Source organism: Pleurodeles waltl, chromosome 4_1 (genome assembly GCF_031143425.1).
Source record: "Pleurodeles waltl isolate 20211129_DDA chromosome 4_1, aPleWal1.hap1.20221129, whole genome shotgun sequence".
Classification (NCBI taxonomy): domain Eukaryota; kingdom Metazoa; phylum Chordata; class Amphibia; order Caudata; family Salamandridae; genus Pleurodeles; species Pleurodeles waltl.
The window spans coordinates 911,361,185-911,379,277 of NC_090442.1; the positions used below are offsets into that span (position 1 = coordinate 911,361,185).

Here is an 18,093-nt window from a genome sequence, read left to right on the forward strand (position 1 = left end):
TGGAGGAGTTGAGTACCAAACATGGACATCTGACCTTTTAATGCAAAGCTCTTACTAGTAAGGCCAGTACTGCAAGGAAATACAGCGAGCTCAGAATGCATTACTGACAGTGGTTCGAGTACAAAAACATGTTCGTTTGCAGGGTTTGACAATATCAGGCTACTTACAATTCTCAAGAAATTCTTCCTGATTATAGACAGAAGCCTGAAAGCAAGACTGGAAATTTTTGCTCTCAAAATAAAACGTACACATAAAAAAAATGTCAATCAGAAAAAAAGGTTTTTCCAGAACTGTTGCACAACTTTCTCTGATGCATGTCTAAGTAACTTCGCTGGATGTTTAACAATATTTAAAAACAATTTGAGAGAGAAACAGTGTTAAACCATAATGGGCAATACGAAAATAAGTCAGCTGCCCAATTCTTAAAGTAAAAGCAAACGTTGACCCACGGATAGATGTCCTTGCATTGATGCAGATTTAAGGCTTTACAGAATTAGCAAAATTTTACCAAATTATGGCTGGAAAACATACTCTGAGTAAAAGCCTGTGAGTTCTATTCTTGAATGAGAAAATATATGTAATCAAATGGTTTCCATCCCACCAAATTGCCCCCAAACTAGAAGCGTTATATGATGAAACCAGGCCTTCGGGTCACCTGACGGCTTCTACCCCAGAAGCACTGATTATTCCACTACTGAAGCCAGGGAAACCTCCCAGAGATTACATGGCATATCAACTGCTGTTGATGCTCAAAGTCGACTACAAAATACTGGCTACTTGACTCCTCCCAAACATGACTCGACTTGTCCATTCTGACCAGGCCGGCTTTATACCAGGGTGAAACACAGCCCTTAACATTAGACGTCTTCCTTCTATATTAGAACATAGGGATGTTGACCATGAGAGAGCAGTGATCATGGCCGTTAATACAGAGAAGGCTTTTGATAGCCTAGAATAGGAGTATTTATATGAAGACATGACGCATATGCACCTTTTGGGAGGGGGGAGGAGGAGTTTATTTTGAGTGAGATGCACTGGATTCAAATCATCACATAGCTTTGTCAGAAGCCCCTCTACCTTGTCAGAATTCTTAACACTGAGGTTAATTCCGCTCTCTAAACAACCTACCAGCTAGCTTCTTTAAAAAAAAAATCCTGATACCCCACTTACAAAAGGAAGGGTCCCCTTGCTGTTTTTTTTTTCCTGTCATCCATGATGCAGTCTACCAAGTTCACAGAGTTAAGTGCATACATGTTGCTTTATGTTACTGCAGGTTAACACAGCTGGAACCTGGACTGCCAAAGACTTCAGTTTGTGGAGGAGCAGCGGGCAGTTCTTGGTGACTAATCTTTATGGCGTTACTGTTAGTCACTGACAGTGCACATGCAGGGTGGTCCTGCTACGCATCTCTCCTCTGTTCTCCAACAGCTTTCTGTCTCACCTTACAAGATGAGAACCTTACAAAATGAGAGAAAGCTAGAATGCTGTCAGTGGATAGGCCCTTCTCCACTTAAATCTATGAGCAGTTATCGGCAGCCAGAGGAAATCCTGAAGGGCTACATCTTTACTGCTGCCCAACGTGCTTACTTTTGATGAATTGCTCCTGGAGGCCCTTTCTTTGGTTCTGCTTGGTAGTTTTATTGACTTGATGTATGGAGCCTGTAAAATGCTCTGACAAAAGGCAGAAATTATTACAGACCAGTTGAAAGGTGAAACTGAGTCAAGAGTCCTTGCTGTTTCGGGTGCCAGATTCCAGGTCCTCTGCTCTCCCCTCTTTCTACTCCTAAGACACTGCCTAAGAGAAAAGATGTGCCACAACCATTGCAGAACTTGCTGATGATCAGCTAGCAGACAATTCCAAAAACGCTGCAGGCGAATATTTGAGGAAGGAAGCCATGGCTGGTGTTTGGAACATATTAGTGAAACTGTTGGTCTTCGGGAAATACCCATGCCTTTCTCTTTCTGCTGAAACTTACCTTCTTCTATGCTAGTGGCACATGATGTGTTCAGTATATACTTGCTGGTATCTAGGGACATCCTTTGTTCACTAAAATGTGGGCTGTGATTTTGCAGGGGAGGGCAGGACCTGATGAACTTACAGTATCACGGTATTGGCTTTCTAAAGAGTTTGTATCAACACCAAAGATGGATTTCCCTTCTTCCTAGCCTAAAGGTCCTATGAATATCGCTTCTCAAGATTGTTTTAAAAAGGTTCCATTCTGCAGTGGTTTTTGCTCTTAGATCAAAGATCCATTCAGCGTATATGGCACAGTCCTTGCTTCGTGATTTCCACACTTTAATGATAGTCATGGAGGAAACGAAGGCTGTAGCCGCTACTACAGTTAACATAAAAGCAGCTCCAGGTGGCTTCAGATGACCTAAAAGCAGTTGCCCTTTTGGCAGTGCTGGTCAGGTGACAACAGTAGATGAGGGCAAGAAAGGGGAAGATATCACACAAGGTGCCTCTCTTGAAGTTACCTTTCTTTGGCAAGAAGTTATTTGCACAGAGCTGGGAGAACTCATGAAACAGGCAGCGTGCAAGACTTATCCATCTCCCCTGGCCTGTGACAGCTTATGCATTCTAAGATTTCAAAAGATGGCTTTGATTTAGGTTTGACTACTTCCTTATCAGCCCAACTGCCTGCTATCTGCGTATTTAGTGAACCTAGGTGGGGGATTTATCTTCTATCCAAGGTTTAGACTCCCATTTGGTACAATGTTTTGCCTTAATACATCTAAGTACGAGCTGTGCTGTTTATATGGAACTCATCTCTTGTAAGGAATGCTTTAGGTACTGTCCATTTGGAATCTTTTGTGTTGGTCCCTTTAAAACTTAGCACTTAATTATTTTTTATGTCACAATAAATTGTGAAAGGCAACTTGGAGAGTTGGACGGCAGTCAGGTGCAGAGGTCCATGTGTGTGTTTTCCTCCTGAGAGATTCATTTTATGCCTGTCTCTACTCTCCAGCTCCAAGTTACTTCCTAGTTCCATATAGCTCAGGATGAGATTCTTCCAAACCTTCCTCCCGATTTATCTAATGTAGCTGGGTTAGATGTTCATCCTTTGGATGTTGGGAGATCAGTAAAAATGTACCTGGTTCATATTAACGGCCTGTGTCAATCATATTTGTTTCATTTGGTCATGATCATTTAGGTTGTAAACGTATAGTTTCGACTATTAGTGGATGGATCTGTCTAGAGGAACACTGACAGCTAACAATGATGGTGGGGTTACTCTTCCTGAAGCTATTCAAGATATGGATGTCTCCTGGTCAGAGAGCAAGGCGGTGGATTCTAATTTAGATATCTGAAGAGGTGCTGCTTGGGCTTCCCCTGACACCACTGCGGCTCACTATAAGATTAATTTTTTAACATACCCTTTTCCTCTTTCAGAGCTACAGTCTAGAGTTCAGGTAGAGTTCAGGGTCTTCTGCCACTTCAGGGCCATAATGAGCTCTGGTATGGATGGAGGATTGTTTGATTGTGGTAGACATCATGCATTAAATTATATACTTCTTAGTATATTCCACTTGGGTACTCTCTCGTTTATTTTGTGTTATCGTTATTTCTTGCTATATCCTGCATTTTAAGGACTGAGGCAGGGAATTCAGACAATGATATCATGCCTGGATTACATTGAGTAATCTTAATTAGTCTAAAACGTATTCTTCCTTGCCACAATCCTCCAGCTCACTCACCCAGACCCTTGAAGGTGAGATGTGCAAGGATTTCGACCATTTCTTATTTACAGTAAGAAACAGACAACATTTTATAGGGAGGGCTCCTCGAAAAAGTAAAAAGGAACTTTGTTAAAGCCTGTTAAGGAGAGGGGTTAACCTCACTGTAAGGGCTGTGACAAGAAAAGGCAGAGTTCATAGTAATGAAGATTACCAGTAAGTAATCCAACCATTTTCCGAATACAGCTGGAGAATTTCCCTCCACTGCCAGTCTCTAGTTCCCACCTCCATATGTCAAGATGGTTATTTTTGGAGGATAAGTTGCCTGATGGTTTTTCCCTCAGTAACTGCTCTCGAGTAAGCCATCAGCCAGGTCAGGATCCAGGCCACAACCCCCTGCAACTTGTTATTTTGTACTGTATACGTGCTACATAGAGACTGTTTGCCAGGCCAGATGGTGCTACTCATCCTCATATTACATGATTATGATCAAAACAAAAAAAATACTTTCGAACCCTTCACAAACAAATATTCAACACAAACAGCATGGAAAGTATGTGATGTTCATGCTGACTAATTAACAACTGTTGCAACAACCGCTATCAAGAACGCAGTAAATCTACAATCTGAGATACAAGAAGTAAGCACAAGTATCCCATTACAAAAGGAAGAAAGAAAATGGCAGCAAAAACAGAAAAAGCGTATTTCGTATGGCAAAGCGCACTCTCGTCACGTGCAAAAATCATTCCAAAATAGCCAAAGGATAAACACGGTAACGCACACTTCCTAGAGATTATGCACAATTTACAATTAAGTCAGTTCAAGATGTGTCGGAGATTCAAACGGATGGAGGTGACTAAGATAGGCCACTAGCTAGTGTAGCGGAGCTGCAAAAAGCGCTAGTAGAACGATACTGCAAACATTGTATTTCTAATTTTGGGCTGTAAGGTCTAACCGGGAAGCAAAAAGAAGATCTTGCTAAATGACTTCTCGAATTTAAACAAAGAAATCCCCACAGGTCGGACTGAGCACGTGTACGACAGCAAAAAAACGTACTTGGCAATCTGGAATCGGCCTCGCTTCAGATACAAGCACTCAGGACGTAACTGCAAGTGTGGTCTAGCATTATTATTATAGAAATGAGTGAGTAACATTCACTGAGCCACGTTACGCCATGCCTCAGTCGCATTTGAATGCTGATAATGTTCGCTACATTCAGTGTTTTCTAGTCAATGCGTATGTTCAGCTCAGTGCATTTCATTCTTCCTCTTCTACTGTCCCCGAGTAAAGTCAATAGCGTGTTTAAGTAATTCATAAATACACATTCTACCTCTGACGCATGCAACCTGAATTATTATGATTGTTTAATGGGCCTGTGTTGTCGACCACATTGTTTAACTTAGTTACATTTATTACTGCTGTGTGCTTGTATGACCCTTAAGTGTCAAATTGAAGTTGATTTGACTAACTGAACTTCGTTACAAAAAGGGAGTCACACTGTGGTATAATTTATATTAGCTGGAAAAAAAATATTACTTAACAATAACATCCTCGCCTTAAAATTATTCTTTTTTTCTATTCATCCGACACCCACTCTTTCCATATAATTTTTTTAGTGGACGAGATGCCCTGCTCCCTCGATCACTAGCCTCTAATGCCCCTTGCTTACTAGCCATCAGTCCCCTTCAATGTACCATATGTCTCGTTAAGAGTTTCTCCTTTTTTCAGGCGATCCCCAAACCTTTCACATCAAATGTCCCTTCATTTATACCATCAATTTCCCTCTGGCTTCCATTTCTCGGATACCCCTCCCCCCTAAGAAAGTACCAGTGTCGGTCACTGCAGCTGTCGCTCTTTGCCCCCATTCCGCCGGCCCCTTACACTGACCTGTGACACTCTCTAACGCCTTGGCTCTTCCGTGGGATACCTACCCACCCCGACTCTCATCGGACGCTCCCCATCTCATCACATCCTTTATTTTAAACCCACTGCCCCGCGCCCGGAGTGCATTCGCTATCCAATTTCCTTACCCCCTTTCTTCTTCTTCAGACAACCCCTATATTTATTCAGTTGGCTACGCTGGGACCCCCTTACTCCTGAAAGGCAGCTCCCCTCGGCTGTTCCCTTTCTCGCCCGTCGTGCTATCCTCTCCCTCTTTTTCGCAAGGGATGGATGCCCTCGCGTTCCCTACCCTTGATGGCTCAAATAACCTCCGTGTCCCCGGGACCCTTGTTATCCCCACCTCCTTCCCTGTACCTCTGTTTCCTAGAAGGCTGGCTCGGCTGTGTTCTCGGGGACGAGGGGGGTGGGGGCGCCACTGTCGTAGCACTCGCGCCACCAAATAACTTGCGCTCGTGGCGGTAGTTCCCGTGTGCCCCCGTCTGACGGCAGCAGCACTCGTAAGTCTGCAGACGGCGTCGCTCTGGCTTCTGTCGCCCGCTCTATTGTTTTTTAGACCCCTGGCACAAACCAATAGCAGCCCTAAGCCGGCCGGCCAGCCTTCCAATGGCAAAACAGCCGTCATGGGAGAGGGCGGGTCCGAACGTAGTGGAGCGCGTATGAGCGAATCCGTGGAAACTACCCCTCTCTCCGTACGCATGCGCAGTTCATCTGATTCCGGGTCTGCCAGGTTGCCGTTGTGACGGTCGTTATCCGTTGTGGTCGGGAGGTGGAAGAAGGGTCTCTGGGTGTTGCTGTGCACCTCCGCGTGAAGCATGGCTGGCAGATGTCAGCTATAGGCAGCTCCTGTGCCGAAGGCTGCGAGGTACCCACTGGCGTCATTTTGCACCTGCCCCTAACGTCACAAGCAGAGCCGGTGATGGGCAACCGAGGACAGGACCGGACTGGAGCACGGAGAAATGCCAGCCAGGGTCCTGACTGTGGTTGCACATACGCCTCAACTTAGCATAAATCCCGAATGTTGTCACTTTAAGACGACCCCCATCCACCACCGTTCCCCGCAGGTCTCCAAAGTCCTGTTTTTTTCGGACTTGTCATGTCATTCACCATCTCGTCGGATGTTAGAAGCATTTTTTCATTGAAGTGACGGTAAGACTTGTTTAGGAAATGACAGAGCCACCTTACTCTGCGTCTTCACGGGCAGTGTTTTCGGGGCTTCTATGCTATACATCAGTGTTACTGGATGTGCTTTCTATTTAGTCCAGTGTGCTGCAACCTAGAATGCAATGCTTAGAATGCACCACTTTGTAACTTGTAACCCCAGACTGGAAAGTTTCTCGGCAGTATTGCAGAGTGAGGTGGCCACCCAGTTCCGGCACCTAGTGTGCTGCTTCTAGCCCTGTAGCAAGATTCGGTAGTTCATGGAAACATATCCAACAATGTTGTGAAAATTTTGGGGTTTATTCTCTTACCTTGTTGATTGAAGTTATCCTGTGCGATTATTGCACTCAACCGAGACGGAAGCTCAAAACAGATCTTATGTCGAGCAGTCACGGGAGAACTTAATTTATGGCCTTCTGGTGTCTTGTTCACATTAATGAAGCAGCAAGTCACCTACCTCTTGCACATGTATCACAGAAATACGAACATTTAGGTTATCTGTCGTCTGGGGAGTGTTTTGTAGAAGCGGAATTTATCTGCCACTGGACTGTGCCTCAGTTGTGCTTTAGACTGGTCACATTTTAGGCACAACTTTTGATTAATGTGTTTTGGCTTAAAGTATGATTGGCACCGGTCAGTGTGAATGCGATGTAATTTTACCCATTTTAAGATTAAATTACAAGTCAAAGCTGTAGCTTATCAGTGATGCATTTTTATAGAATGTTTAGGCTGGAGCTCACTAACAGCTGGTGTAGGCAGTTGGTGAGAACTAAGACTGAGCAGTAGACTGAATGAAGTTGTAACAGTGTCTCCTGAATAACCTTAATTTGGGGTGGTCGAAAGATATATTCTACCTTTTTAAAGTCTTGGGTGTAGCGTCTCTCTTGTTAGATCATCATAGAGGTCCCAGGTTCCTAAATTTGTTTTTTTATTTTTATTTTATTTATTTTTGTATTTTATGGCCACACAGCAGGACACAAAGTTTCACCATAAATACATAGGCGTCATAATTCATACAAGAATCTCTACAGTCAAATATTGCCATCTATAACATGCACAGAGAAAAGTGTATAATTCATTTTTTAACTAGCCCGTTCTCGGAGCCCTGAAGCCATAGGGCCAAAGGTGCCCAGATTTTAAAACCTTTTTTCCTTGTTGCAACACCTTTTAATTCATATAATCATAAATTTGGTTGATGTACTCTGACCATAGAGTGTTAGTGAGATGCGTGCCTTGCGGTCACATTTGACCCACCAGGCTCTTGATTTAAACAACCTTAACATGATTTACTCAACAATATTGGCTGGATGAGCCATCAGATGGTACTAAATGAATGTAAAGTGTATGCAATGGAATATGTTTGTTCCCTTTGAGTGGTATGCACGCTTAGAGCCATGGTGTAATGCTAGTGGAGAGTTTGTTATACACAGTTATTACTGGTGTGCTGGAAAATTAAGATTTTGGCTAAATAAGGACATGTAGAAGAGCCATAATTTCCAGTGATGAGGTTTCTTGTATGCCCTTTGGGGAGTAATAAGCTTTTGACAGCCTACAAAAAAGATTAGAATAGAAAGGACCACTAGTCCAGAAAGTTTTTAGTAGCTGTCTCGCTCCTTTGCAGGACATATTTGTTGGTTTTAAAAATTCCAGTAGTGTTAAAATGATTTTAGATAAATAGACGCAAACTCAGCAGAAAGTTTGAAGGAAAGTCAGACATTCTAAAGATGCTTATAGTTACAACAGAGGAGACAATATTAAAACTTACAGTGTAAAAGATTACAGGTTTATGGATCTCTTATATCGTACACAATACTAAGAAACCACAACAGTTTCAGCGATGACCCTGGTCTGTGGAGCTGGATAAGAAGACAGCTTTCAGAAAAACCCAGCCTATGAACCAGTACATAGATATCTATGTGACTTCATCCCCATTTTGTGAAGACCCCAGCCTCTGTGTGACCCAGAAAACCCTCTTCGACTTTAACCAATAGTGACTGAAAAAAATCTGTGAATTGCCATAATATTTCTCTCTGTCATGGTTGCTCTCTGTCAGGGTACATGTTATGTGGTATCCTTGTTGGGGACTGTTCAGGGGAAGCTTAATCAGTATAAACTCTATGAAAATTCATTAACAAGTGCATATTACATTTCACAAATAGAATGTTTTTATACATTTTGGCAGTGATGTGGACAGTGTTTCTTTGACGGACTGATAGTGTACATTAGAAAGTTGTAGATGACATCTGTTACCCATCTACATACCCGATAGAGTAGAAGCACCAACTTTTGACTCTAGTACTTCTGACGAAGAAGCTTTCTTACAATAATCTTTCTGGTTATTATATGTTTTATTCTCATATTGACCTAGCCTTTTAAAGTTTGACTAGAGTGGACCTCCCTTTCCTGTTACTAACCCACAGCGTCAGCAGTATTGCCTTTTGCATTTAAGGGGACTGTAGTATTACCATAACTGGGGCACGAGAAAGAGCGGAGAGAGTGCGTTTTGGTGAAGATTAAGGCACTTGGACTAAGATGGGTATTAACACATGCAATATTGTCATAATATGTGTTGCTGAAACCATAAATGATGTTAATCTGGACACCAGTGGCTAAAACGTCAGGTGAAATCAAATGCGAGTCAGTAATGGAGCAGATATCAACATGCCGGAAGTAGCATTTGTTATCAGTTAGTTTGGGCTGGCCTTTGGCAAAGTGTTATTAATGTTTGCCATATGTTGCCGTAGTTAATCGATTGATCTGTTCATTTAATTTAGTTAAAAAATAAGATAGCAGGGCAGACCTGGAACTTCCCGGAAATGTTTACCGGAAATGTTTACCAGCAATGGTGGCAAACACTTGTAAATAGTATACACTTTGTCAATAAGTTCACCATGTGTAGTCGCCAGTTGTTGTTGTTTTTAATCGTCCGCGTTTTGTGCAAGGAAACCGATCTGCAGTGGCATGCACACGTACTCTGTACACATGCACAGATCACAGTGCAGTGCGTTATCCATTCAACAGGTGATTGGATTTATTCATGCAATAAGTAGCAGATGAACCATATTGAAATACAATACACATTGCTGCACAATGCCAAAGCCTCAGTAACGTATATGGGTTTCGATCAACCGTGTGGACTATGACTGTGCTGAGAATTCTAACTGTACTGACAAGCTTCTTCGTCACCCCCCGACCTTCATGCAAGTTTATCTCAGGTTAAGGGCTAATCGGAACGACTTAACTTTAGGGGTTGTGTAAACACAACCTCATGTCGTGCATTGCATGCTTATGTTATATTTTTCACATGTGCATTGCCCTGATTACAATTGTTGCAGTATTTCTGTGCATTTTCTATCTGGCTGTCCTATTTTCGGATCTGGAAAGGCCGTACATCTATTGTTGGTTTTTGATTGTATGAGTTTAGTAGAGCTTTCAATCAGCGTTGGTTGCTTGGTTGTTCATAGCATAAACTGCACAAAGTGTTCTTTAGGCAAACTTCTCTTCACCATAAGCGCAAAAACGCCTATGTTATTTCTTGTGTAGTTTGGTTCACCCTCGACCTGTTTTATTTTCTACTCCTTTTATTATGTCAAGTCTATACAAAGTGTCAATTCTTCCCACACTTACACTCCATGGATAGTGGTACACACTTTGGTATTGTGTGGCCAATATAGATTCCATCTTAGGTCTAACCTCCTCACTGTGCTACTTTTGCGCTATACATAAAGCTCCTTCAGAAGTACCTTGTTTATTAGGTTGATCCTAGGCAACGCACAAGTGCTGTCTATAGACATATTGTACTCTACATAGGTGGACTTGCAACACACGCATCACTTTCATTTTTTTCATGGCCTGCCTTTCAAAATTTCTTTCATTTCGTGGGTACATGCTTTGTTTGTCCCTCCTTAAGGCTGCTTTGTTACCGCCTTGGAGACAGACCCTGTTCTTTGGATTATTGCACGATCGGCCATAGAGTGTGTGTGTGTGTTTTTAAGGTTCAAATAGCACCAACTCGATTGGAGGAGCAGTTTACATGAGGACGTGAAGTTTCATATAGTGCAAACTCGATTGGAGGATCCCTTTACATAACTATGCGAAGTTTCATATAGCGCAAACTCGATCTAAGAGGTGCTTTTCATGTGTACCACTTAACAAGTTTAGCAGTTGAAATATATGCAACATGGAGCATTTAAAACAGAAAAACACATACATCCTTAACACGGCTCGCCCAGCACTGCACTCAGGGAAACTTGCCCCATAATTCTTTGCAGGGCATTTCTTTTTAAAAACATATTTGTCCATAACTCAGCCTGTAGTAGTCCTATGACAATTGGACTATCACCACACTATTCAGCACGACCCACTCTTACTGTCTAGGTCATCTCTGGGCCCCATGCTAGGTTTGAGGGGATCAAAAATAGTAACTTTTCCCACCATTCAATGTCTTTAAGTTCTGTCATGACTGGAACTTTTGTTTTGTAGCTGGGAGTAGTTTGTCTTTTAAGGGCCTTATTTGTAATATTATTGCAGTAAGTATTTTAGGCCTCAAAATGTGTAAGGCACTTTGCCCTCTAGGGGCTACATATATGGTTACATTGCATTAGTGTCTGCCATTCTGTTTTCTTGTAGTTATGCCCTCTAAGGGCTTGCTATATGGTTACATGCCCATGTTTCTTTCAAGTGCTATTTTTATTATGGTGCCCTCTAGGGGTTGTTCTGAACATTACAATCAAGATGTTATATTGTAAGGAAATGCATCCTTGGCATTGTTACCCCCTGACTTTTTGCCTTTGCTGATGCCAAGTTATGATTTGAAAGTGTGCTGAGGCCTGCTAACCAGGCCCCAGCACCAGTTTTATTTCCCTAAAACTGTACCTTTGTCTCCACAATTGGCACACCCTGGCATCCAGGTAAGTCCCTTGTAACTGGTACCCCTGGTACCAAGGGCCCTGATGCCAGGGAAGGTCTCTAAGGGCTGCAGCATGTCTTATGCCACCCTGGGGACCCCTCACTCAGCACAGACACACTGCTTGCCAGCTTGTGTGTGCTGGTGGGGAGAAAATGACTAAGTCGACATGGCACTCCCCTCAGGGTACCATGCCAACCTCACACTGCCTATGGCATAGATAAGTCACCCCTCTAGCAGGCCTTACAGCCCTAAGGCAGGGTGCATTATACCACAGGTGAGGGCATAGGTGCATGAGCACTATGCCCCTACAGTGTCTAAGCAAAACCATGGACATTGTAATTGCAGGGTAGCCAAAAGAGTATATGGTCTGGGAGTCTGTCATACACGAACTCCACAGCACCATAATGGCTACACTGAAATATGGGAAGTTTGGTATCAAATGTCTCAGCACAATAAATGCACACTGATGCCAGTGTACATTTTATTGTGAAATACACCCAGAGGGCATCTTAGAGATGCCCCCTGAAAACATACCCGACTTCCAGTGTGGGCTGACTAGTTTTGCCAGTCTGCCACACACCAGACATGTTGCTGGCCACATGGGGAGAGTGCCTTTGTCACTCTGTGGCTAGTAACAAAGCCTTTACTGGGTGGAGGTGCTTCTCACCTCCCCCTGCAGGAACTGTAACACCTGGCGGTGAGCCTCAAAGGCTCACCCCCTTTGTTACAGTGCCACAGGGTATCCCAGCTAGTGGAGATGCCCGCCCCATCCGGCCACGGCCCCACTTTTGGCGGCAAGGCCAGAGGAGATAATGAGAAAAACCAGGAGTCATCACTGGCCAGTCAGGACAACCCCTAAGGTGTCCTGAGCTGAGGTGACTCTGACTTTTAGAAATCCTCCATCTTGCAGATGGAGGATTCCCCCAATAGGATTAGGAATGTGCCCCCCTCCCCTCAGGGAGGAGGCGCAAAGAGGGTGTAGCCATCCTCAGGGCTAGTAGACATTGGCTACTAACCCCCCAGACCTAAACACACCCCTAAATTGAGTACTTAGGGGATCCCAGAACCAAGCAAGATAGATTCCTGCAACCTGAAGATGAAGAAGGACTGCTGACCTGAAGCCCTGCAGAGAAGACACCAACTGCTTTGGCCCCAGCCCTACCGGCCTGTCTCCCCACTTCAAGAAAAACTGCACCAGCAACGCGTCCCCCAGGGTCCAGCGACCTCTGAAGCCTCAGAGGACTACCCTGCATCTAAAAGGACCAAGATCTCCCGAGGACAGCGCCCCTGTTCCACAAAGACTGCAACTTTGCAACAAAGAAACAACTTTTAAAGACCACACGTTTCCCGCCGGAAGCGTGAGACTTTCCACTCTGCACCCGACGCCCCCGGCTCGACCTGCGGAGAACCAACACTACAGGGAGGACTCCCCGGCGACTGCAAGCCAGTGAGTAGCCAGCGTTGACCCCCCTGAGCCCCCCCAGTGACGCCTGCAGAGGGAATCCAGAGGCTCCCCCTGACCGCGACTGCCTGCTTCTAAGAACCCGACGCCTGGGAAAAACACTGCACCCACAGCCCCCAGGGCCTGAAGGATCCGACCTCCAGTGCAGGAGCGACCCCCAGGTGGCCCTCTCCCTTGCCCAGGTGGTGGCTACCCCGAGGAGCCACCCCCCCCCCCCCCCTTTGCCTGCCTGCCTCGCTGAAGAGACCCCTGGGTCTCCCATTGAAACCTATTGCAAACCCGACGCCTGGTTGCACTCTGCACCCGGCCGCCCCTGTGCCGCTGAGGGTGTACTTTTTGTGCTGACTTGTGTCCCCCCCCCCCCCCCCCCCCCCCCCCGGTGCCCTACAAAACCCCCCTGGTCTGCCCTCCGAAGTCTTACCTGCTGGCAGACTGGAACCGGGGCACCCCCTTCTCCATTGAAGCCTATGCGTTTTGGGCACCACTTTGACTTCTGCACCTGACCGGCCCTAAGCTGCTGGTGTGGTAACTTTGGGGTTGCCCTGAACCCCCAACAGTGGGCTACCTTGGACCCAACGTTGAACCCTGTAAGTACTTTACTTACCTGAAAAACTAACACATACTTACCTCCCCCAGGAACTGTTGAATTTTGCACTGTGTCCAATTTTAAAATAGCTTATTGCCATTTTTGCCAAAACTGTACATGCTATGGTGATGATTCGAAGTTCCTAAGATACCTGAGTGAAATACCTTTCATTTAAAGTATTGTTTGTAAATCTTGAGCCTGTGGTTCTAAAAATAAAGTAAGAAAATATATTTTTCTATATAAAAACCTATTGGCCTGGAATTGTCTTTGAGTGTGTTCCTCATTTATTGCCTGTGTGTGTACAACAAATGCTTAACACTACCCTCTGATAAGCCTACTTCTCGACCACACTACCACCAACTAGAGCATTAGAATTATCTCTTTTTGCCACTATCTTTTTAATTATTCTTGTGGCTGGAACTTTTGTTTTACAGCTGTGAGTAGTTTGCGTTTAAAGGGCCTCCTTTGTAATAGTATTCTAGTTGGCCTGAAAATTTGTAATACACGATGCCCTCAAAGGGCTAAATATATACGGTTACACCTCATTACGTTCTGCCATTCTGTTTCATGTGATTAAGCTCTTTAGGAGCTGACGATATGGTTACATGACTATGTTTCTTACAAATGTTATTTTTACAGTGGTGCCCTCTAGGGCTGATCCGAGTATTTGTCAAGATATTACAGTATTCGCTGCACTTAGTCACTCGCCCCATAATGCTTTGCGGGGCATTCCTTTTGCAAAATCTTTTGCCCATAACTCACTGCATGTTGTGTTCCTTCTGTCTAGGTCAGGGTTCTGCAAAGTCGGTCCCGGAGAGCCGCGTCCATACCAGATTTTTAGCATATCTACATTTAGAAACATGTAGATTTCTGAAACATCTTTTTTCTAAATGTGGATATGCTTAAAATCTGGCATGTACCTGGTTCTCCAGGACCGACTTTGCAGAACCCTGGTCTAGGTCATATCTGAGCCCCCACACTAGATGGGGGGAGGATAAAAAATAATCATGTAAAAAAATATAACAAAGGCAATATTTTCATTTTTTCGCTGCAAGTAGAGGAAAAAGGGAAATGGAAGTGCTTTAGTTATATGCAGTGCCACTGTAATTTTGTGGCAGAGAGAACCAAATTATGCAGTAGGGGTGACCAATTTATGTGGCAAGAAGAAGTCCAGTGATGCATTTACAACACCATTAGCTCTAATTCAAGCAAATGGGAGCCCTATTGCAATGCAAGTACTTGTTCAGTATTGCCACATATTTAGTGGAATACTCAGTTTTTAGCCACAACAAACATTTTGCCTAGGGTAGGGTCTAATAACATTGTCGCCTTTACTGCAACTTACAATTTAGGAACTTATGATAGCTTTTTTGTAAAATATTCAGTCACTAGTCTATAGAAAACTACAGTAGCTTCTGTAAGTTCAGCTATTAAGTTCCTGCAGGGAGGTAACACGAGTGACAGCAAGAATCCCTCCTGTCTGCATTGAATATGCCATTGAGTGTTAATTTGCCCATCTTAATTTCATAACGAGCTGGTTCTAATCTTCTCTTTTGAGCTATTTTTATACTGCATGACCAGAGTGGGTGCTCTGAACTATTAATAGTTGGGCTGTTCTTAGAAAGTGTCTACCTAGTAGTAAGTGTCTAGTGAGAAAATCAGTATGTTCCAGCACTAGCTTATTTCTCGGTGGTTGCCAATGTAAACATATATGAATGAAAGCTTTTACAGGCAATCATTGTGTTCGATAGTAAGCGATGACACAGTTTATACGATTACTGGTAAAGGCTCTTGCTGTGGACAGTAATTTTTTTTTTGTTCTAATAAAAATATAAGTAATCCTCTAGTTTCATAGCTACTCTTTCAGTAATGCTCACAGGAAGTCTTAACTGTCGAAAATATGGTTTCCCAATAGAGTTTTCTGTGAGCTCCTCTTCCCCCTTCCTTAAAGCCAGCTACATCAATACCATCTATGAAAATCAGTGACACAGCCACCTATGCTGGAAGATACAGAATGAGTGATGGAGCTTTCTGAAGTGAGGTGGACCCTTGGAGGAGTTGGGGGTGATAGCGAAGTCATGCCACCCTTAAATCCTCAGTGACCTGCCAGTATTGAGCCAGTCGTTTAAAAACACAATGGAGTGCCCATGTGGAGAGGCACAATGGTCTTCTTCCAGTGATGGTAGAAGGACCGCATGGTGTGGCCTGTTGACCATAAGACTTGGCAAGCCTTGAAAAATCCAAAAAATGTTACTGGACCTGCAGATCCAGTAATTTGAATAATCTACTCAACCTAATTGAAGTGTACTTGACCTATAAACTGGTCTTAAATTGTGTAATCCTAGGCAAATATTTAATTTTACAGTGACACCTTTTGCTTTATTTTCACCAGTGCACTTTCAAATATGTGAGTTTGGCATTCCTGCTGTACAAAAAAAAACTTTTGTTTGGATTAAATAGACTAAGTGTTTGCTCCATGTATAATAAGAATCTAGCCCAAATATAGGGTACACATGAACCCTGGCTTGCACATTAGTTTTCTAATAGCATAGCCATCAGGGAAGGGGCAGAAGTGTTTCTCAGTTCATGTTTAAACACAGACTTTTAATAAATACATTACTAAAGCATGATGTGGTGGCACACTGTCATTTACAGACAGTGAATTTCCCATTGAAATGGCCAAAAAACATTCACACAAACTTGCATCTGTACTGATAAAACTATATAGTGTATTAAACATAATTTGTGAAAATTGGATCCAGAAAACATTTATAATTTGCACTTCACTAAGTTAAGTGTTCTCATTTTGTTTTCATCCTATTGAAATATTTTTTTACATCCCACAGAAGTACAAACATTGGGCTTTCACAACTACTGAAATACATTTTGAAATGTTTGTACAGTTGACTTATTAGCTATTCAGATGTTGTGTTAGAAAAAACTTGACACCCTACAGCCTTTCATTCCAAATACTGTACAGCAGGTCACACAGGTCACTTTTCAAAATTCTGAAGATCTTTAGTCAGAGAAGTAAACTGAATTCTGACCTCTTTCTCTGAACACAGAGCAAATGTGACAAGATAATAAGAGATTTAAAAGATTTATCACTCCTTTGCTTTGAGTGAATAGAACACCTCTTCTTTGTCAATTCACCCCAGTGGGCAAGTAGGTTCTAAATTTAGCTCAGCCTCCTGAAATCTGATTCCCATAGGGAGTGGAAGAGTAGATTTTGTGGGGCCTGCTGGGTCCTACACAGTTTTTGCTAAATCAAAAAGCATTAAATCAGATAGAAAGAAGGATGCCCTTAAAAGCAAGACAAGAGTGGGAGAATAATCTCGGAGCTGTAGAAGCGTCATTGTTTCACCAGACGTGGTCATGCAGATAATTATTTAATTATTAAGATGGGACTATGGGGAAACTCCATGTAATGACATCAGTATCACTAGAATGTACACATAAGCAGTGTCTTTTTGTGTGTGGATCTGCGGCCGGTGAAAGGTGCTGTACGATATAAATGTGTTATGTTGAGATTTGTTACTAAAATGCAGAATATCAGTACACTGGCTGCATCATAAACCCCATTAATGAATGCATCAGAAAAGGACTTGGCTGAGTGGGGTACTGCAGAGGAAATATGATGGAAAAAGGTGAGGAGACATGCTAATGCGTCAGAGGTTATAGATGATTGAGAAGGCTTGATTAATGATTTGACTGTTTAGGTTGTAACTTAATATTGCTAGACATGAACTTTAGATGACACTATATTATAGAAGGTAAGTCTAGGGTGTGCTATCCCATGTGAATGATTATTTCTTATACTTACCGACTGTACTCTGTTATGTTTATGGAAATCTGTTGTGTTACAGGCTATATAAACACTATAACTTAATGCTGTTGTGACCATGTCAAGATTGTTAATAGTTGTATGTGATATATTAAAAATCAAAAATAAAAACACGTTTTAACGCTTCACATTTCAATTACTTTTGTGTGGTTTTGTTGGTCAGTTCTTGTATGGTCTGATGCTGTATCTCGTCTTCATTTTATCTCTGGGAACTTCACAGGGATTTGTCATCATCCTTACTGGTACTTTTGTATTCTATTAGTATTTCATCCTATTGTTGTGCTATTGTGTATTTTGTTAGGCTCTTCTTCTCGTCTCTGTGGAGTGCTTGTCTGTCTGCTTCTGCCTACATCCATCTTGTAAGTGGGGGAGACATTTGAGAATTCCAGGGCATAGTTTATTTTCTTCTGGCCAACAGTAGTTTGAGGTCTAGAAATTTGAATTTGTGTCGCTAAAAATACCTAGCATACACATTACACTCTCTTCAAATTTCTGTTGCCTGTTAGTTTCTCTAATATGTCTGCTGTAGCCATCCAATACTTGGGTATTACTGG

At 42.9% G+C, this 18,093-nt stretch overlaps 2 protein-coding genes across 4 annotated transcripts in view; one reads left to right on the forward strand and one right to left on the reverse strand.

The window, feature by feature from the left end:
- The window catches only part of PHTF2 (putative homeodomain transcription factor 2), a 489,158-nt gene extending 483,037 nt beyond the window's left edge, over window positions 1-6,121 (reverse strand). For both annotated transcript variants that reach the window (XM_069229666.1, XM_069229667.1), the window contains exon 1: window positions 5,935-6,121. The gene's annotated coding sequence lies outside the window, so the exon portion shown is untranslated. The remainder of the gene's footprint in view (window positions 1-5,934) is intronic.
- A 72-nt stretch (window positions 6,122-6,193) lies between these two features.
- TMEM60 (transmembrane protein 60) overlaps window positions 6,194-18,093 on the forward strand; it is a 94,378-nt gene continuing 82,478 nt past the window's right edge. Inside the window, exon 1 of one of the 2 annotated variants that reach the window (XM_069229671.1) lies at window positions 6,194-6,726. The gene's annotated coding sequence lies outside the window, so the exon portion shown is untranslated. The remainder of the gene's footprint in view (window positions 6,727-18,093) is intronic. The other variant, XM_069229670.1, reaches the window with a different exon arrangement.